Source organism: Hordeum vulgare, chromosome 4H, assembly GCF_904849725.1.
Source record: "Hordeum vulgare subsp. vulgare chromosome 4H, MorexV3_pseudomolecules_assembly, whole genome shotgun sequence".
Classification (NCBI taxonomy): Eukaryota; Viridiplantae; Streptophyta; class Magnoliopsida; order Poales; family Poaceae; genus Hordeum; species Hordeum vulgare.
In genome coordinates, this window is record NC_058521.1 from 485,223,372 (window position 1) to 485,241,904 (window position 18,533).

Genomic DNA, 18,533 nt, shown 5'->3' on the forward strand with positions numbered 1-18,533 from the left:
TTAGTCTTTTCTCGATTCGGCGGTATGGTTGGATTGAAGTGATCCGGACCAACCTTACTCGTACGCTTACGAGAGTCCGGTTTCATCGACTGACATGTAACTTGTTGCATAAAGATGATTGGCGGGTGTCTGTTTCTTAAACTTTAGTTGAATCACATTTGACAGAGGCGGTCCTTGGAGAAGGTTAAATAGCAATTTTCATATCACCGTTGTGGCTTTGCGTAAGTAAGATGCGATCATACTAGTTACCCATAGCATCCACGTAAAACATGCAACAGCAAATTAGAGGATGTCTAACTTGTTTTTGTAGGGTATGCATGTGATGTGATATGTCCAAAGACATTATATGATATATTGTATGTATGAGATGATCATGTTGTAATAGTTAAATATCTACTTGCACGTCGATGCTACGACAACCGGCAGGAGCCATAGGGTTGTCTTTAAACTAACGTTTGTGCTTGCAGATGCATTTACTATATTCCTAGGTAGTAGCTTTAGTAGTAATAGCATAGATAGCACGACAACCTCGATGGCGGCACAATTATGGAGATCATGATGATGGATATCATGGTGTGGCGTCGGTGACGATGAAGATCATGCCGGTGCTTTGGTGATGGAGATCAAGAAGCACAAGATCATAGCCATATCATGTCACTTATGATTTGCATGTGATGTTAATCCTTTTATGCACCTTATTTTGCTTAGAATGATGGTAGAATTATAAGGTGATCCCTCACTAAAATTCCAAGATAAATTGTGTTCTCACCGACTGTGCACCATTGCGACAGTTCATCATTTTGAGACACCATGTGATGATCGGGTGTGATAGACTCAACGTTCACATACAACGGGTGCAAAACAGTTGCACACGCGGAACACTCGGGTTAAACTTGACGAGACTAGCATGTACAGACATGGCCTCAGAACACAAGAGACTGAAAGGTCGAGCATGAATCATATAGTTGATATGATCAACATGGAGATGTTCACTACTTAAACTATACTCAACTCACGTGATGATCGGACTTGATTTAGTGGATTTGGATCATGCGCCACTCGAATAACTAGAGAGATGTCTATTTTGAGCGGGAGTGATTAGTAATATGATTAGCTAAACTCAATTATCATGAACATAGTCAAAAGGTCTTTGCAAATTATGTTGTAGCTTGCGTTGTAGCTCTACTATTTTTGATATGTTCCCAAAGAAAATTTAGTTGAAAGATAATAGTAGAAATTATGCGGACCGGGTCCGTTAACTGAGGATTGTCCTCACTACTGCACAGAAGGCTTATGTCCTTAATGCACCGCTCGGTGTGCTGAACCTCGAGCGTCGTCTGTGGTTGTTGCGAACATCTAACACACACGTTTTTTGATGACTACATGATAGTTTAGTGCGTAATGCTTAAATGGCTTAGAATTGAGGCACCGAAGAAGTTTTGAACGTCACAGAACATGCGAGATGTTCCAAGAGATGAAATTAGGATTTCATGCTCGTGCCCTTGTTGAGAGGTATGAGACCTCCGACAAGATTCTTTGTCTACAAAGTAAGGGAGAAAAGCTCAATCGTTGAGCATGTTCTCAGATTGTCTGAGTGCTACAATCGCTTGAATCGAGTGGGAGTTAATCTTCCAGATGAGATAGTGATGGTTCTCCAATGTCACTGCCACCAAGCTACTAGAGCTTCGTGATGAACTATAACACATCAAGGATAGATATGATGATCCTTAAGCTATTCAGGATGTTTGACATCGCGAAAGTAGAAATCAAATAGGAGCATCAATTGTTGATGGTTAGTAAAACCAATAGTTTCAAGAAGGGCAAGGGCAAGAAGGGATATTTCATGAAACGGCAAACCAGTTGGTGCTCTAGTGAAGAAACCAAGGTTGAACCCAAACCCGAGACTAATTGCTTCTGTTATGAGGGGAACGGTCACTGAGGCGGAACTACTCTAGATACTTGGTAGATGAGAAGGCTGGCAAAGTCAACAAAAAGTATATTAGATATACGTGATATTGATGTGTACCTTACTAGTACTCAGAGTAGCACCAAGGTATTAGATACCGGTTCAGTTGCTAAGTGTTAGTAACTCAAAATTATAGCTACGGATTAAATGGATACTAGCAAGGGTGAGGTGATGATGTGTGTTGGAAGTAATTCTAAGGTTGATGTGATCAAACATCGCACGCTCCCTCTACCATCGGGATTAGTGTTAAACCTAAATAATTGTTATTTGGTGTTTGCGTTGAGCATGAACATGATTAGATCGTGTTTATTGCAATATGATTGTTCATTTAAAGAGAATAACGGCTATTCTATTTGCTTGAATAAATAGCTTCAATGGTTTATTGAATCTCGATCATAGTGCTACACATGTTCATAATATTGATGCCAAAAGATACAAAGTAGTAATGATAGTACCACTTACTTGTGGCACTGCCGCTTGAGTCATGTTGGTATAAAATGCACGAAGAAGCTCCATGCTGATGGATCTTTGTACTCACTCATTTTTGAAATGTTTGAGACATGGAAACCATACCTATTCGTATAAACGCATGAAGAAACTCCATGCAGATGGATCGTTTGGACTAACTTGATTTTGAATCACTTGAGACATGCAAATCATACCACATGGGCAAGATGACTGAACGCCTCGTTTTCCTGTGAGATGGAACTAGAAAGTAACTTATTGGAAGTAATACATTTGGTTGTATGCAGTCCAATGAGTGTTGAGGCACGCAGTGGATATCGTTATGTTCTTACTTTAGAGATGATTTGAGTAGATACTAGTGTATTTGCTTGATGAAACACACGTCTGAATTATTGAAAGGTTCAAGTAGTTTCAGAGTGAAGTTGAAGATCGTCGTGACAAGAGGGTAACATGTCTACGATATGATCATAGAGATGAATATCTGAGTTGCGAGTTTGGTGCACAATTAAGACAAATGTGAAAATTGTTTCACATCTCATGCCACCTAGAACACCATAGTGTGATGGTGTGTCCGAACATCATAGCCGCACCCTATTTGATATGGTGCATACTACGATGTCTCTTATCGAATTACCACTATCGTTTGTGGGTTATGCATTAGAGACAACCGCATTCACTTTAAATAGGGCACCACGTATTTCCGTTGAGATGACACCGTATGAACTATGGTTTGGAGAAACCTAAGCTGTCGTTTGTTAAAAGTTTGGGGTTGAGATGCTTATGTGGAAAAGTTTTAGCATGATAAGCTCGAACCCAAAGCGGATAAATGCATCTTCTTAGGATACCCAAAACAGTTGGGTATGCCTCCTATATCAGATCCAGAAGTAAAGTGTTTGTTTCTAGAAACGGGTCCTTTCTCGAGGAAAAGTTTCTCTTGAAAGAACTGAGTGGGAGGGTGGTGGAACTTGATGAGGTAATTGAACTGTCACTTGAACCAGTGTGTAGCAGGGCATAGGAAGTTGTTCCTGTGGCGCCTACGCCAATTGAAGTGGAAACTGATGATAGTGATCATTAAGCTTCAGATCAAGTTACTACAAACCTTGTAGGTCGACAAGGTCGCGTACTGCTACAGAGTGGTACGTAACCCTGTCTTGTAGATCCTAAGGATGCTAACAAGTATGCAAGCTCCAGCGATCCTTCTATGGTCTGGTGCAAGCATCTGGGAGTTGGAATATAAGCTTTGATGAGATGATCAAAGCTTTTGGGTTTTTACATGGTTTATGAGAAACTAGTATTTCCAAAGAAGTGAGTGGGAGCACTATAGAATTTCTGATAAGTATATGTGGTTGACATATTGTTGATTGGAAGTAATGTAGAATTTCTGGAAAGCATAAAGGGTTGTTTGAAAGGAGCTTTTCAAAGGAAAACCTGGAAAGTGCTACTTGAACATTGAGCATCAAGATCTATAGAGATAGATCAAAACGCTAAATAGAACTTTCAATGAAATGCATGACTTGATAAGATTTTGAAATAGTTCAAAACAGATCACCAAAGAAGGAGTTCTTGGCTGTGTTGTAAGGTGTGAATTTGAGTAAGACTCAAAGCCCGACCATGACAGAAGAAAGAGAAAGGACGAAGGTCGTCCCCTATGCCTTAGTTGTAGGCTCTAAAATATGCCATGCTGTGTACCGCACGTGATGTGTGCCTTGCCATGAGTGTGTCAAGGGGTACAAAGAGTGATCCATGATTGAATCACTGGAGAGAGGTCAAAGTTATCCTTAGTAACTAGTGGACTAAGGAATTTTTCTCGATTATGGAGGTGATTAAAGAGTTTGTCGTAATGGGTTACATCGATGCAAGCTTTGACACTAATCCGAATAACACTGAGTAGTAAACCGGATTCGTATAGTGGAGGAGTCATTTGGAATAGTTCCAAATGGCACATAGCAGCAACATCTATAGGATGACATAAAGATTTATAAAGCACACACGGATCTTAAAGGTTTAGATCTGTTGACTAAAAACCTCTCTCACAAGCAAGACATGATCGAACCCCAGAACTGTATGGGTGTTAGATTTATTACAATCACACAGTGATGTGAACTAGATTATTGACTCTAGTGCAAGTGGGAGACTATTGGAAATATGCCCTAGAGGCAATAATAAATTGGTTATTATTATATTTCCTTGTTTCATGATAATTGTTTATTATCCATGCTAGAATTGTATTGATTGGAAACTCAAATACATGTGTGGATACATAGACAACACAATGTCCCTAGTGAGCCTCTAGTTGACTAGCTCGTTGATCAAAGATGGTCAAGGTTTCATGGCCATAGGCGAGTGTTGTCACTTGATAACGGGATCACATCATTAGGAGAATGATGTGATGGACAAGACCCAAACTATAAACGTAGCATATGATCGTGTGAGTTTATTGCTACTGTTTTTCTGCATGTCAATGTATCTGTTCGTATGACCATGAGATCATGCAACTCCCGGACACCGGAGGAATACCTTGTGTGTACCAAACGTTGCAACGTTACTCGGTGACTATAAAGGTGCTCTACAGGTATCTCCAAAGGTGTCTATTGGGTTGGCATGGATCAAGACTGGGATTTGTCACTCCATGTGACGGAGAGGTATCTCGGGGCCCACTCGGTAATACAACATCACAACAAGCCTTGCAAGCAATGTGACTATGGAGTTAGTTACGGGATATTGTATTACGGAAAGAGTAAAGAGACTTACCGGTAACGAGATTGAACTAGGTATGGAGATACCGACGATCGAATCTCGGGCAAGTAATATACCGAAGGACAAAGGGAACAACATACAGGATTACTTGGATCCTTGACATAGAGGTTCAACCGATAGAGATCTTTGTAGAATATGTAGGAGCCAATATGGACATCCAGGCCTCGCTATTGGTTATTTACCGGGGAATGTCTCAGGTCATGTCTCCATAGTTCTCGAACCCGCAGGGTCTGCACACTTAAGGTTCGGTGACATTTCGGTATAGCTGATTTATAGGTGTTGGTAACCAAAAGTTGTTCCGAGTCCCGGATGAGATCCCGGACGTCACGAGGAGCTCCGAAATGGTCTGGAGGTAAAGATTGATATATAGGATGTCCTGTTTTAGTCACCGGAAAAGTTTTGGGCTCATCGGTACTGTACCGGGAGTGCCGGGAGGGTACCGGGGACCATCGGGAGCGGTGTCACGCCCCGAGGGGTCTTATGGGCTGTGGGAGGATATAAAGCAGCCCCTAGTGGGCTGACATAAGCTGCCACTAAGGCCCATGAGGTTTGAGAGGCAAAAACCCAAAGGTGGAAAAGGTGGAAAGGGTTTCCAAGTGGAAAGGAGGAATCCTACTCCTAGTAGGATTGGACTAGGACTCCTCCACCTCCAATTTCGGCCAAACCTTGAGGGTTTGAGGCTGCCTCCTCCCCTCCCTCCCTCCTATATATACTAGATATTGAGGGTTTTTGAGACACATAATTTCAGCCACGTGCTACCCTCTGCTCTAGTTTGTAGTTCTTCCTCTAGATCGGATTCTGCGGTGCTTAGGCGAAGCCCTGCAGGAATAGATCACCACCATCACCGGCGCGCCGTCACGCTGTCGGAGAACTCATCAACTTCCCTGTCTCTCTTGCTGGATCGAGAAGGCAGGGGTCGTCATCGAGTTGTACATGTGCTGAAAGCGGAGGTGTCGTCCGTTCGGCACTAGATCGGGATGGGATCGCGGGACGGATCGTGATGAGATCGCGGGGCGGGCTGCGATTTGAATCACGAAGATGTTCCACTACATCAACCGCGTTATATATGCTTCCGCTTAGCCATCTACAAGGGTATGTAGATTCACTCTCCCCTCTCGTAGATGATCATCACCATGGATAGGTAATGCGTGTGCGTAGGAATTTTTTTGTTTCCCATGCTACGTTCCCCAACAGTACCAACATCCCCAAGCTTAATTTCTGCTCGTCCTTGAGTAGATAAATGATAACACAAATAATTTGTGTGGTGACATGCTAACACACATATAAGAACTTCAAAGTAAAGCAAGTAAGATATGCAATTCAAGTCAAGACAATAACAAGCAAGAGTCTATATCTAGTATTGAAATTAGCAAAGTAAGAACATAAAGGTGCAAGAGCTCTCGCTGTCCGTGACTCGAATGTCTCCAAATGGTGTTTGCGTGCAAGAAGTGGGAGATGGGTTGAGATCATCAAATATATTTTTTAATTGAGAACTCAATCTACTAAACCTCACACTTGGTCTCCTTCAGAATCTTATTTTGACTCATCCCCAGACCACTAGTCAGACACAAGTCAAAATGATCCTCTCCCTTTCGACTTTGATCACTCATGCAGTGGATGAGCGTAAGCAAGATATGTTGGCAATTAGAATGGAAAATATAATAATGATGAGGAAGGAAGACAAAAAGGTGCAAAAGTCTCACATCAATGAGGGCAACCATAGGCGAGAGAAAGCCAAATGATAGATATGATGTGAGGAGTAGGGATTGCCATGTAGCAGATGCACATATGAGCTAAGGTAAGCTCTCTAATGGAACTAGTGGGGGTGCATCCAACTTGTTTTCGCATGAAGACATAGAGCTCATTTGAGGAGGCTCATCATTGGAATATGCAAACCAAGTTCTATAGTGTAAGGGTCCCCACATAGTTATGCATGAATGATAATCTCTATGTAGTACAAATATAGCAATGGAGTACGGGTGTGGATCTTTCAAAAGGAATAGTAGTGTTGCCCCCTTATCTCTTTTTTTCTCTTTTTATTTTTAATTTTTTGTGGCCTCTTTGGCTCTTTGTTTTTATCTCTCATTTGTCCTCTTTGGGATCTTCTATTTTGTCCTCTTTGGGATTTTTTCCTCAATTAAGGGCAACACTCTATGTTTTACATGAATAAAAAGAAGATCATCACACTTTATAAGAAGTACTCAACATAAAGACAAGTGAAAACTATAATGATGTATGCAAATGTATGCCTCTGCCAGTGTAGTAGGATATGCGATGATACTAGCGCGTCATGTAGCAATAATATGGGCAATGCACAACTATCATGCGGCTTTATGATCAAGCAAAATCATGTATGACATGAAGATCAAGTCATGAGATGGTGGATGTTGCATGGCAATGTATCTCGGAAAGGCTATGGAAATGCCTTAATATGTAGGTATGGTGGCTGTTTTGAGGAAAGATATAATGAGGCTTATGTATGACAGAGCGTATCATGTCATGGGTCTGGATGCACCGGCGTAGTTTGCACCAACTCCCAATGTGAGAAAGGGCAATGCACGGTACCGAAGAGGCTAGCAAAATATGGATGGTGGAAGTGCCAACAATCGAATACTCACATTAGTTCGAAGAACTCATACACTTATTATTGGTAACTCTCTATCTAGTTAGGAAATTCACAAAGAGACAAGTACCCCGAGGAGGAGTGTTTGGGGGTTTGGTTATCCTTGCGCATCCTCGACTCATGGTAACGTGAGGGTACTCTATATATTCCAACCCTCCAGAGGTTAGCGATCAATTTAGTAGCTCGAGTTCTCAACTAATTTTTAGTTTTTAAAAAACACACGGATTTCACAAAATACGACACCTATCACTAATAGGCTCAAGCTTTTGGCACCAATAGTGCAAACATTACTCAAATCAATACCTCAAAACTATTGCAAGTTACTACTGTACTTAAATAGCAACCTCAATTACCTGCTCATGCAAGACACACAACTCAGTGCAACGAGCCAACTCTCTAAACAAGATAAGCATGATAACTCAAGAGAGTGCCAAAATCAACCTAAATAAAAGCTCTTAAAAAGATATAGCATGAAAACTAAGAGCTAAGCATGACAATAGCTATGTAAAGATGAAGAACACACGAAAAAGATAAGCATGGAAACCTATGTTGTGTTCTAGAGTGGATTGGAGTGTGTTTCTCTCCCAAACAAGGTAGGCTAGGTTCCGAATTGTTATGAAAATCAAGCAAAACTAAAACAAACTAAAAAGTAAAGAGCGGGACGCTCGAAGCATATCACATAACATATGAAGTGAGAAAAATATAGCATTGAGATGGACGAACTGATGATTGTTGATAGAGAAGGGGATGCACGGGGGCATCCCCAAGCTTAGACGCTTGAGTATCCTTGAATATTTCTTGGGGTGCATGGGGGCTTCCGCAAGCTTGAGCGCTTGACACTCCTTTATCTTATTTCATCATCTGCCATCGCATACTTGAAAACTCCCTTCATACGAAACTCATCATAAGCTGATTAGAGTGGTTAGTACCCTTAATAAAATAATTTATTACCTACTGGAATTAATGATTTTCATGAAAAGCTACTGTTTCTCATGATTTCCAAAAGGTTTTTGAAAAGGAAAAGCAAGCTTAAGATTTGCAAAATGATGAAAACGCAAAACATGGCAGAATCTCTAAAAAACAGAACAAGAGGTAGTAGTTAATTTATTCGGGGCACTTCTGCAACCCAAATCAAAAAACTCAGAACATATGCCAGAAAGGCAATTATATAGAGCCTGCTATAAAAAAATCACATCAAAAAGATGATCTCATGATTTTTGGTGAATTTTTCCATCAAAAAGACATAATCTTTTTCTGGACAGCATGTCAGAATTTTTGAACTTTCTTGCAATCGGAGGCTATAACTTGGCACAAAGCTTAAAAATAAAGATACAATGATGTTGCTACAGTAGTAACAAGCATCAAGACCACTAAAACTGAAAGTAAAAACAAATTGGGTTGCGTGCCAACAAGCGCTTTCTTTTATGCATTTAAGCTAGGCATAATGCAAGAAGATCAAGTATTATCAACTCCAAAAGAATAACTTGCCCGAGTAACGGACTCATAAGGTAACTTAATCTTCTTTCTAGGGAAGTGTTCCATTCCCTTTTTAAGGGGGGATTGGAATTTAATGATCCCCTCTTTCATGTCAATGATAGCACCGACGGTGCGGAGAAAAGGACGTCCCAAAATAATTGGACAAGAGGGATCACACACAATGTCCATAATAAGAAAATCAATGGGCACATAATTATCATTGAAAATAATAAGCACATCATCAATTCTCCCTAAAGGTTTTTTTATGGAAGAATCAACAAGACGAACACCAAAAGAACATGGATCATAAGGGTTCCAATCAAGCATATCATACATTCTTTTGGGCATAACGGAAGCACTAGCTCCAACATCACATAATGCAAAGCAAGAGATATTATTCAATTTAATTTTGACCATAGGATCCCAACCATCTTCTAGTTTTCTAGGAATAGAAGTCTCTAGCTTTATCTTCTCCTCCCTAGCTTTGATAAGAGCATTGGTAATATGCTCGGTGAAGGCAATATTGAGTGTACTAGTGTGGGGGTCTTTAGATATTCTTTGCAAAAAGGTGATAACTTAGGAAAGACTACAATTGTCAAAATCTAAATCATTGCTATTAAGTAGAATTGTAGTGTCATCCTCTATGTTTGATTTGGTCTCTATTATAAGAGTTTGGACGTCTTCCCAAGTTTGGGGACGTTTAGGAGCAACTTCAAACCAAAGATCTTGTGGCTTCCCGGGGAAACCATGCCAAGGGCATAATTTTCCATAATGACTAGTATAGTCACAAGGTTTACTTGTAAAAAGACCCTTAGTGGTAACTGGACCAATAGAAGAGAAGGTATAATCATTGTTGTTGTGACTATGAAGTCACACAACTTGGTGTTCTCAGTGGAACCCATGGCAGCGGCAACAAGCAAGAACAAAGCAACTATTTTTTTGTGGTTTTTGGTATAGGACTCTAAAGCAAAAACTAGAAAGCAAACTAACAAGACTAAAAAGCAAAGGTAAAAGATAGCATGCAAATACCCTATCTTGAAGACTGGAGTCCCCGACAATGGCGCCAGAAAACTTTGCTTGATGATGAGATGATGTATATACTTCTCGCACCTCGTTGGTTACCACAAGTGGAAGGTTGAGATGTAGTCAGCATCAAGTTTTCCCTTACACGGAGACTGTAAAGTTTATCGAACCAGGAGGACTCCTAGGCTGAACAAGTAGGTGTCTCCCACCCTAGCGCTAGCAGAAGATGTGGACCTGCACACACAACAAATAACTTTTCTCCCAACGAGGATAGATAGGTTGTCAATCTCTCCGGCCTTGTAGTTTGCAAATGATCAAAACACAAGCGAGAAAAGTAATAGTGATTGCAAGGGAAAAGTAAATGAAAGCACTAAATGATGGAGGTGTAAACGATGGTGGTGATATGGACCAGAGTCACATGATGTTCACTAGTGATGTCTCTCTCCCAAAAGACGATAAACAACTATGCTTGGGTAAACAAATTACAATTGGGCAATTGACAGAATTTTGAACGCACCGCAATGCTAATTATGCTACTTGATAGTTAGAGGTTCAATAGTAATGGGTAGTACCCCAAGATAAGTAGACCGTTTATTCATCAGCATCTACTTACTAATCATCCACCTTGAGATATCTATCCAGAACATCTCTCCGGTATTAGGTTGCGAGCCCCACCCAAAGTGTAAACTCAAAGCAACGGACAACTGCATTAACGAACTATGCGTAAGGTAAACAATCCTTGCAACCATGGTCACAAGCACCGTTGTTTTCTCCCTGGTGGCAACAACACATCCCCTAATATCATGTTTCTATCACTCAAGCTAGATATCGAGGGGCATGAACCCACAATCATGCATAACGCTCCCTCTTGGAGTTACAATCTACTACTCGGCCAACGCAATAAATAGCAACGAAGAACATACATGAATCACTAAAGAACATAATATAGAAGGATAATCAAATATATAACTCATAACAATCTGAACATAATGTCATAATACATAGGATGCCAACAAACCGAGCATAGCAATAGCAATAGAATTACATAGATGCCTTGATCATGTAGGGCAACTCACAAGGACTAACCATTGAATCAATAGATTGGAGATAAGACATCACATAGCTAATGGTCATGGACCCATGGTCCAAGGAGGACTACTCACGGTAGGTCCGGGAAGCGTCCATGGAGGTGGAGAAGCTCCCGAAGGTTAATCCTCCCTCCGGGAGGGTGCCAGGAAGAGGTCTCGTGACGATCCCGATTTCGGTAGCGCTGCGGCTTTGGAATGATGGAGAAATTCACTATTCTAGATCCTCTATAGGGTTTTCCTCGTCAAGGGGTAAATATAGGCGAAAGGAGGGCACCGGAGGAGGTGGGACCCACCCAGGCGGCCTCTTAGTGCGACCAGGGGGTAGGCCACGTCCACAGGTCGCCTGGGCGGCCCCTGGCCCCCTCTGGCCCATCTCCGGTGATCTGGAAGCTTCCGGTACGCTGGTTTTTATATATTTTTCTCGGCATCTTTCGGGCTTCGGAAAATTGGGTAAAAGCCCCTGCAAAATAGACATCAGTAGACAGAAACTGGCACTGGGTGCACTGAGTTAGTAGGTTAGTCCAAATATGTGTAAAATGATATAAAAGTGTAGCAAAACATATAACAATGTCACCCAAAAGATCATGGAACAAACAAAAATTATAGATACGTTTGGGACGTAACACACATGCGTTTACTATATTGCTAGGTAGTAGCCTTAGTAGTAATAGCATAGATAGCACGACAACCTCGATGGTGGCACAATGATGGAGATCATGATGATGGAGATCATGGTGTGGCGCGGGTGATGATGAAGATCATGCCGGTGCTTTGGTGATGGAGATCAAGAAGCACAAGATCATGGCCATATCATGTCACTTATGATTTGCATGTGATGTCAATCCTTTTATGCACTTTAATTTGCTTAGAATGATGGTAGCATTATAAGGTGACCCCTCACTAAAATTTCAAGATAAAATTGTGTTCTCCCCGACTGTGCACCGTTGCGACAGTTCGTCGTTTCGAGACACCACGTGATGATCGGGTGTGATAGACTCAACATTCACGTACAACGGGTGCAAGACAGTTGCACACGCGGTACACTCGTAATAAACTTGACAAGCCTAGCATGTACAGACATGGCCTCAGAACACAAGAGACCGAAAGGTCGAGCATGAATTATATAGTTGATATGATCCACATGGAGATGTTCACCATTGAAGCTAAACTCAAATCACGTGATGATCGGACTTGAGTTAGTGGATTTGGATCATGCGCCACTCGAATGACTAGAGAGATGTCTATTTGAGTTGAATTTATTAGTAATATGATTAGCTAAACTCAATTATCACAAACATAGTCAAAATGTTTTTGAAAATTATGTTGTAGCTTGCGTTGTAGCTCTACTATTATAGATATGTTCCTAGAGAAAATTTAGTTGAAAGTTGTTAGTAGAAATTATGCGGACTAGGTCCGTAAACTGAGGATTGTACTCATTGCTGCGCAGAAGGCTTATGTCCTTAATGCATCGCTCGGTGTGCTGAACCTTGATCATCGTCTGTGGATGTTGTGAACGTCTGACATAAACGTTTTTATGACTACGTGATAATTCAGTGCGTAATGCTTAACAACTTAGAATTGAGGCGCCGAAGACGTTTTGAACGTCACGAAATATATGAGATGTTCCAAGAGATGAAATTGGGATTTCATGCTCGTGCCCTTGGTAAGAGGTATGAGACCTCTGACAAGATTCTTTGTCTACGAAGTAAGGGAGAAAAGTTCAATCGTTGAGCATGTGCTCAGATTGTGGGACTGCTACAATCGCTTGAATAGAGTGGGAGTTGATCTTCCAGATGAGATAGTGATGGTTCTCCAAAGTCACTGCCCCCAAGCTACTAGAGCTTCGTAATGAACTATAACATATCAAGGATAGATATGATGATCCTTGAGGTATTCGCAATGTTTGACACTGCGAAGTAGAAATCAAGTAGGAGCATCAATTGTTGATGGTTAGTAAAACCACTAGTTTCAAGAAGGGCAAGGGCAAGAAGGGATACTTCATGAAAACGGCAAACCAGTTGCTACTCTAGTGAACAAACCAAAGGTTGAACCCAAACCCGAGAATAAGTGCTTCTGTTATGAGGGGAACGGTCACTGAAGCGGAACTACCCTAGATACTTGGTAGATGAGAAGGCTGGCAAAGTCGAAAAAAGTATATTGGATATACATGATATTGATGTGTACTTTACTAGTACTCCGAGTAGCACCAGGGTATTATATACCGCTTCAGTTGCTAAGTGTTAGTAACTCGAAATAAAAGCTACGGAATAAACGGAGACTAGCTAAAGGCGTGGTGACGATATGTGTTGGAAGTGTTTCCAAGGTTGATGTGATCAAACATTGCACGCTCCCTGTACCATCGGGATTAGTGTTAAACCTAAATAATTGTTATTTGGTGTTTGTGTCGAGCATAGACATGATTAGATTGTGTTTATCGCAATACGGTTATTCATTTAAAGAGAATAATGGTTACTCTGTTGGAATAATACCTTCAATAGTCTTGTACCTAAAATGAATGGTTTATTGAATCTCGATTGTAGTGATACACATGTTCATAATATTGATGCCAAAAGATATAAAGTAGTAATGATAGTACCACTTACTTGTGGCACTGCCACTTGAATCATATTGGTATATACGCATGAAGAAACTCCACGCAGATGGATCGTTTGGACTCACTTGATTTTTTAATCACGTGAGACATGCAAATCATACCACATGGGCAAGATGACTGAAGGCCTCGTTTTCAAGTGAGATGGAACAATAAAGTAACTTATTGGAAGTAATACATTTTGATGTGTGCACTCCAATGAGTGTTGAGGCACGCAGTGGATATCGTTATGTTCTTACTACACAAATGATTTGAGTAGATACTAGTATATTTACTTGATGAAACACGCGTCTGAATTATTGAAAGGTTCAAGTAATTTCAGAGTGAAGTTGAAGATCTTCGTGACAAGAGGATAAAATGTCTATGATATGATCATAGAGATGAATATCTGAGTTGCGAGTTTGGTACACAATTAAGACAATGTGAAAATTGTTTCACATCTCATGCCGCCTGGAACACCATACTGTGATGGTGTGTCTGAACGTCATAGCCGCGCCTTATTTGATATGGTGCATACTATGATGTCTCTTATCGAATTACCACTATCGTTTTGGGTTAGGCATTAGAGACAACCACATTCACTTTAAATAGGGCACCACGTAATTCCCTTGAGATGACAACGTATGAACTATGGTTTGGAGAAACCTAAGCTCTCGTTTCTTAAAAGTTTGTGGCTACGACGCTTATGTGAAAAAGTTTTAGTTTGATAAGCTCGAACCCAAAGCGGATAAATGCATGTTCATAGGATACCCAAAACAGTTGGGTGTACCTCCTATCTTAGATCCGGAAGCGAAAGTGTTTGTTTCTAGAAACGGGTCCTTTATCAAGGAAAGGTTCTCTCGAAAGAATTGAGTGGGAGGATGGTGACACCTGATGAGGTTGTTGAACCGTCACTTCAACAAGTGTGTAGCAGGGCGCAGGAAGTTGTTCGTATGGCGCCTACACCAATTGAAGTGGAAGCTGATGATAGTGATCATGGAGCTTCAGATCAAGTTACTACAAACCTAGTAGGTTGACAAGGTTACATACTGCTCCAGAGTGGTACCATAACCCTCTCTTGGAGGTCATGTTGTGGGACAACAATGAACCTACGAGCTATGGAAAAGCGATGGTGGGCCTGGATTCTCGAAAATAGCTGGAGGCCATGAAATCCGAGAGAGGATTCATGTGTGAAAACAAAGTGTGGACTTTGGAAGAACTACTTGATGGTCGTAAGACTATTAAGTACAGATGGATTTACAAAAGAAGACAGATAATGATGGTGAAAGTCACCATTTAAGAAAGCTCGACTTGTTGCAAAGAGGTTTCCGACAAGTTCAAGGAGTTGACTGCGATGAGACTTCCTCACTCGTAGCGATGCTAAAAGTCTATTGGAATTATGTTAGCAGTTCTGCATCTTGCAGATGGGTGTCAAACATTGTTTCCTCGACGGTTTCCTTGAGGAAAGGTTGTATGTGATTCAACCAGAAGGTTTTGTTGATACTAAGGATGCTAACAAGTATGCAAGCTCTAGCGATCCTTCTAAGGACTAGAGTAAGCATCTCGGAGTTTGATATGCGCTTTGATGTGATGATCAAAGCTTTTGGGTTTATACAAAGTTTGCGAGAAACTTGTATTTCCAAGGAAGTGAGTGGGGGCACTATAGAATTTCTGATGAGTATATGTGGTTGACATATTGTTGATCGGAAATGATGTAGAAATTCTGGAAAGCATATAGGGTTGTTGGAAAAGGTGTTTTCAAAGGAAAACCTGGATTGAGCTACTTGAACATTGAGCATCAAGATCTATAGAGATAGATCAAGACACTTGATAAAACTTTCAATGAAATGCATGGCTTGACAAGTTTTTGAAGGAGTTCAAACTAGATCGGCAAAGAAGGATTTCTTGGCTGTTTGTAAGGTGTGAATTTGAGTAGGACTCAAAGCCCGACCACGGAAGGAGAAAGAGAAAAGACGAAGGTCGTCCCCTATGCATTAGCCATATGCTCTATAGTATGCTATGTTGTGTACCGCACCTGATGGGTGCCTTGCCATGAATTTGTTAAGGGGTACGAAAGTGATCCATGAAGGGATTACTGGACAACGGTCAAAAGTTATCCCTAGTAACTAGTGGACTAAGGAAAATTTTCTCGATTATGGAGGTGTTAAAAGAGTTCGTCGTAAAGGGTTACGCCGATGCAAGCTTGGACACTAATCTAGAAAACTCTGAGTAGTAAGACGGTTTCGTATAGTGGAGCAGTCATTTGGAATAATTCCAAAATGACACATTGGTAGCAGCACCTACAAGATGACATAGAGATTTGTAAAGCACACTGAGATCTGAAAGGTTCAGACCCGCTGACTAAAACCTCTCTCACAAGCAAGACATGATCAAACCCCAGAACTGTATGAGTGTTAGATTCATCAAAATCACATAGTGATGTGAACTAGATTATTGACTCTAATGCAAGTGGGAGACTATTGGAAATATGCCCTAGAGGCAATAATAAATTGGTTATTATTATATATCCTTGTTCATGATAATCGTTTATTATCCATGCTATAATTGTACTGATTGAAAACTCAAACACATGTGTGGATACATAGACAAAACACTGTCCCTAGTAAGCCTCTAGTTGACTAGCTCGTTGATCAAAGATGGTTAAGGTTTCCTAGTTATAGACAAGTGTTGTCACTTGATAATGGGATCACATCATTAGGATAATGATGTGATGGACAAGACCCAAACTATAAACGTAGCATATGATCGTGTCATTGTATTGCTATTGTTTTTCTGCATGTCAATGTATCTGTTCCTATGACCATGAGATCATGCAACTCCCGGACATCGGAGGAATACCTTGTGTGTACCAAACGTCGCAACATAATTGGGTGACTATAAAGGTGCTCTAAATGTATCTCCGAAGGTGTCTATTGGGTTGGCGTGAATTGAGACTGGGATTTGTCACTCTGTATGACGGAGAGGGATCTCGGGGCCCACTCGGTAATACAACATCACAATAAGCCTTGTAAGCAACGTGATAAGGAGTTAGCCACGAGATCTTGTATTACAGAACGAGTAAAGAGACTTGCCGATAACGAGATTGAACTAGGTATAGAGATACCGACGATCGAATCTCGGGCAAGTAACATACCAAAGGACAAAGAGAACATCATACATGATTAACTGAATCCTTGACATTGAGGTTGAACCGATAAAGATCTTTGGGGAATATGTAGGAGCCAATGTGGGCATCCAGGTCCCACTATTGGTTATTGACCGTAGAGGTGTCTCGATCATGTCTTCATAGTTCTCGAACCCGCAGGGTCTGCACACTTAAGGTTTGGTGATGTTTCGGTATAGTTGAGTTATAGGTGTTGGTAACGGAAAGTTGTTCGGAGTCCCGTATGAGATCCCGGACATCACGAGAAGCTCCGGAGGTAAATATTGATATATAGAAAGTCCTCTTTTGGTCACCGGAAAAGTTTCGGGCTCATCGGTAGTGTACTGGGAGTGCCGGGAGGGTACCGGGGACCATCGGGAGGGGTGTCACGCCCCGAGGGGCCTTATGGGCTGTGGGAGGATACAAAGCAGCCCCTAGTGGGCTTACATAAGCTCCAACTAAGTCCCATGAGGTCTGAGAGGCAAAAAACCCAAAGGTGGAAAAGGTGGAAAGGGTTTCCAAGTGGAAAGGAGGAATCCTACTCCTAGTAGGATTGGAGTAGGACTCCTCCACCTCCAATTTTGGACAAACCTTGAGGGCTTGAGTCTGCCTCCTCCCCTCCTTCCCTCCTATATATACTAGAGGTATTGAGGGTTTTTGAGACACGGAAAAACAGTCACGTGCTCCCTCTACTTCTCTCTAGATCTGTTCTTCCTCTAGATCGGTTTTTCAGCAGCGCTTAGGCGAAGCCTTGCTATAATAGATACACCACGACCACCACCATGCCGCCGTGCTTAAGAACTCATCTACCTCTCCGCCCCTCTTGCTGGATCAAGAAGGCGGGGATCGTCATCGAGCTGTACGTGTGCTGAACGTGGAGGTGCCGTCCGTTCGGCACTAGATCGGGATGGGATCGCTGGACGGATCGTGATGAGATCGCGGGACGGGCTACGATTTGGATCGTGAAAATGTTCCACTACATCAACCGCAGTATATATGCTTCCGCTTAGCAATCTACAAGGGTATGTAGATTCACTCTCCCCTCTCGTAGATGATCATCACCATTGATAGGTATTGCGTGTGCGTAGGAATTTTTTTGTTTCCCATGCAACGTTCCCCAACAGTTAAGAGAACCCAAGCCAGCTGAGTTTGAGGATTTCCTTCTCACTTTAACACACAGTGAGACAAGAGGTGTGTAGAAAACCACTGCCACTGGCGTGCGGTTTCCTTCGGTGCATTACTTTGCTTTATTTGTCATGAAGTGCTTTACTGCTAGGCAGAGGAGTGGTATATTTAGCGCTCCTGACCTTGCCATTGTACGCTGAGCAATGCATAATGATCACACCTTTAATTTGGGAGCTATTATTGCTCGTCATTTATAC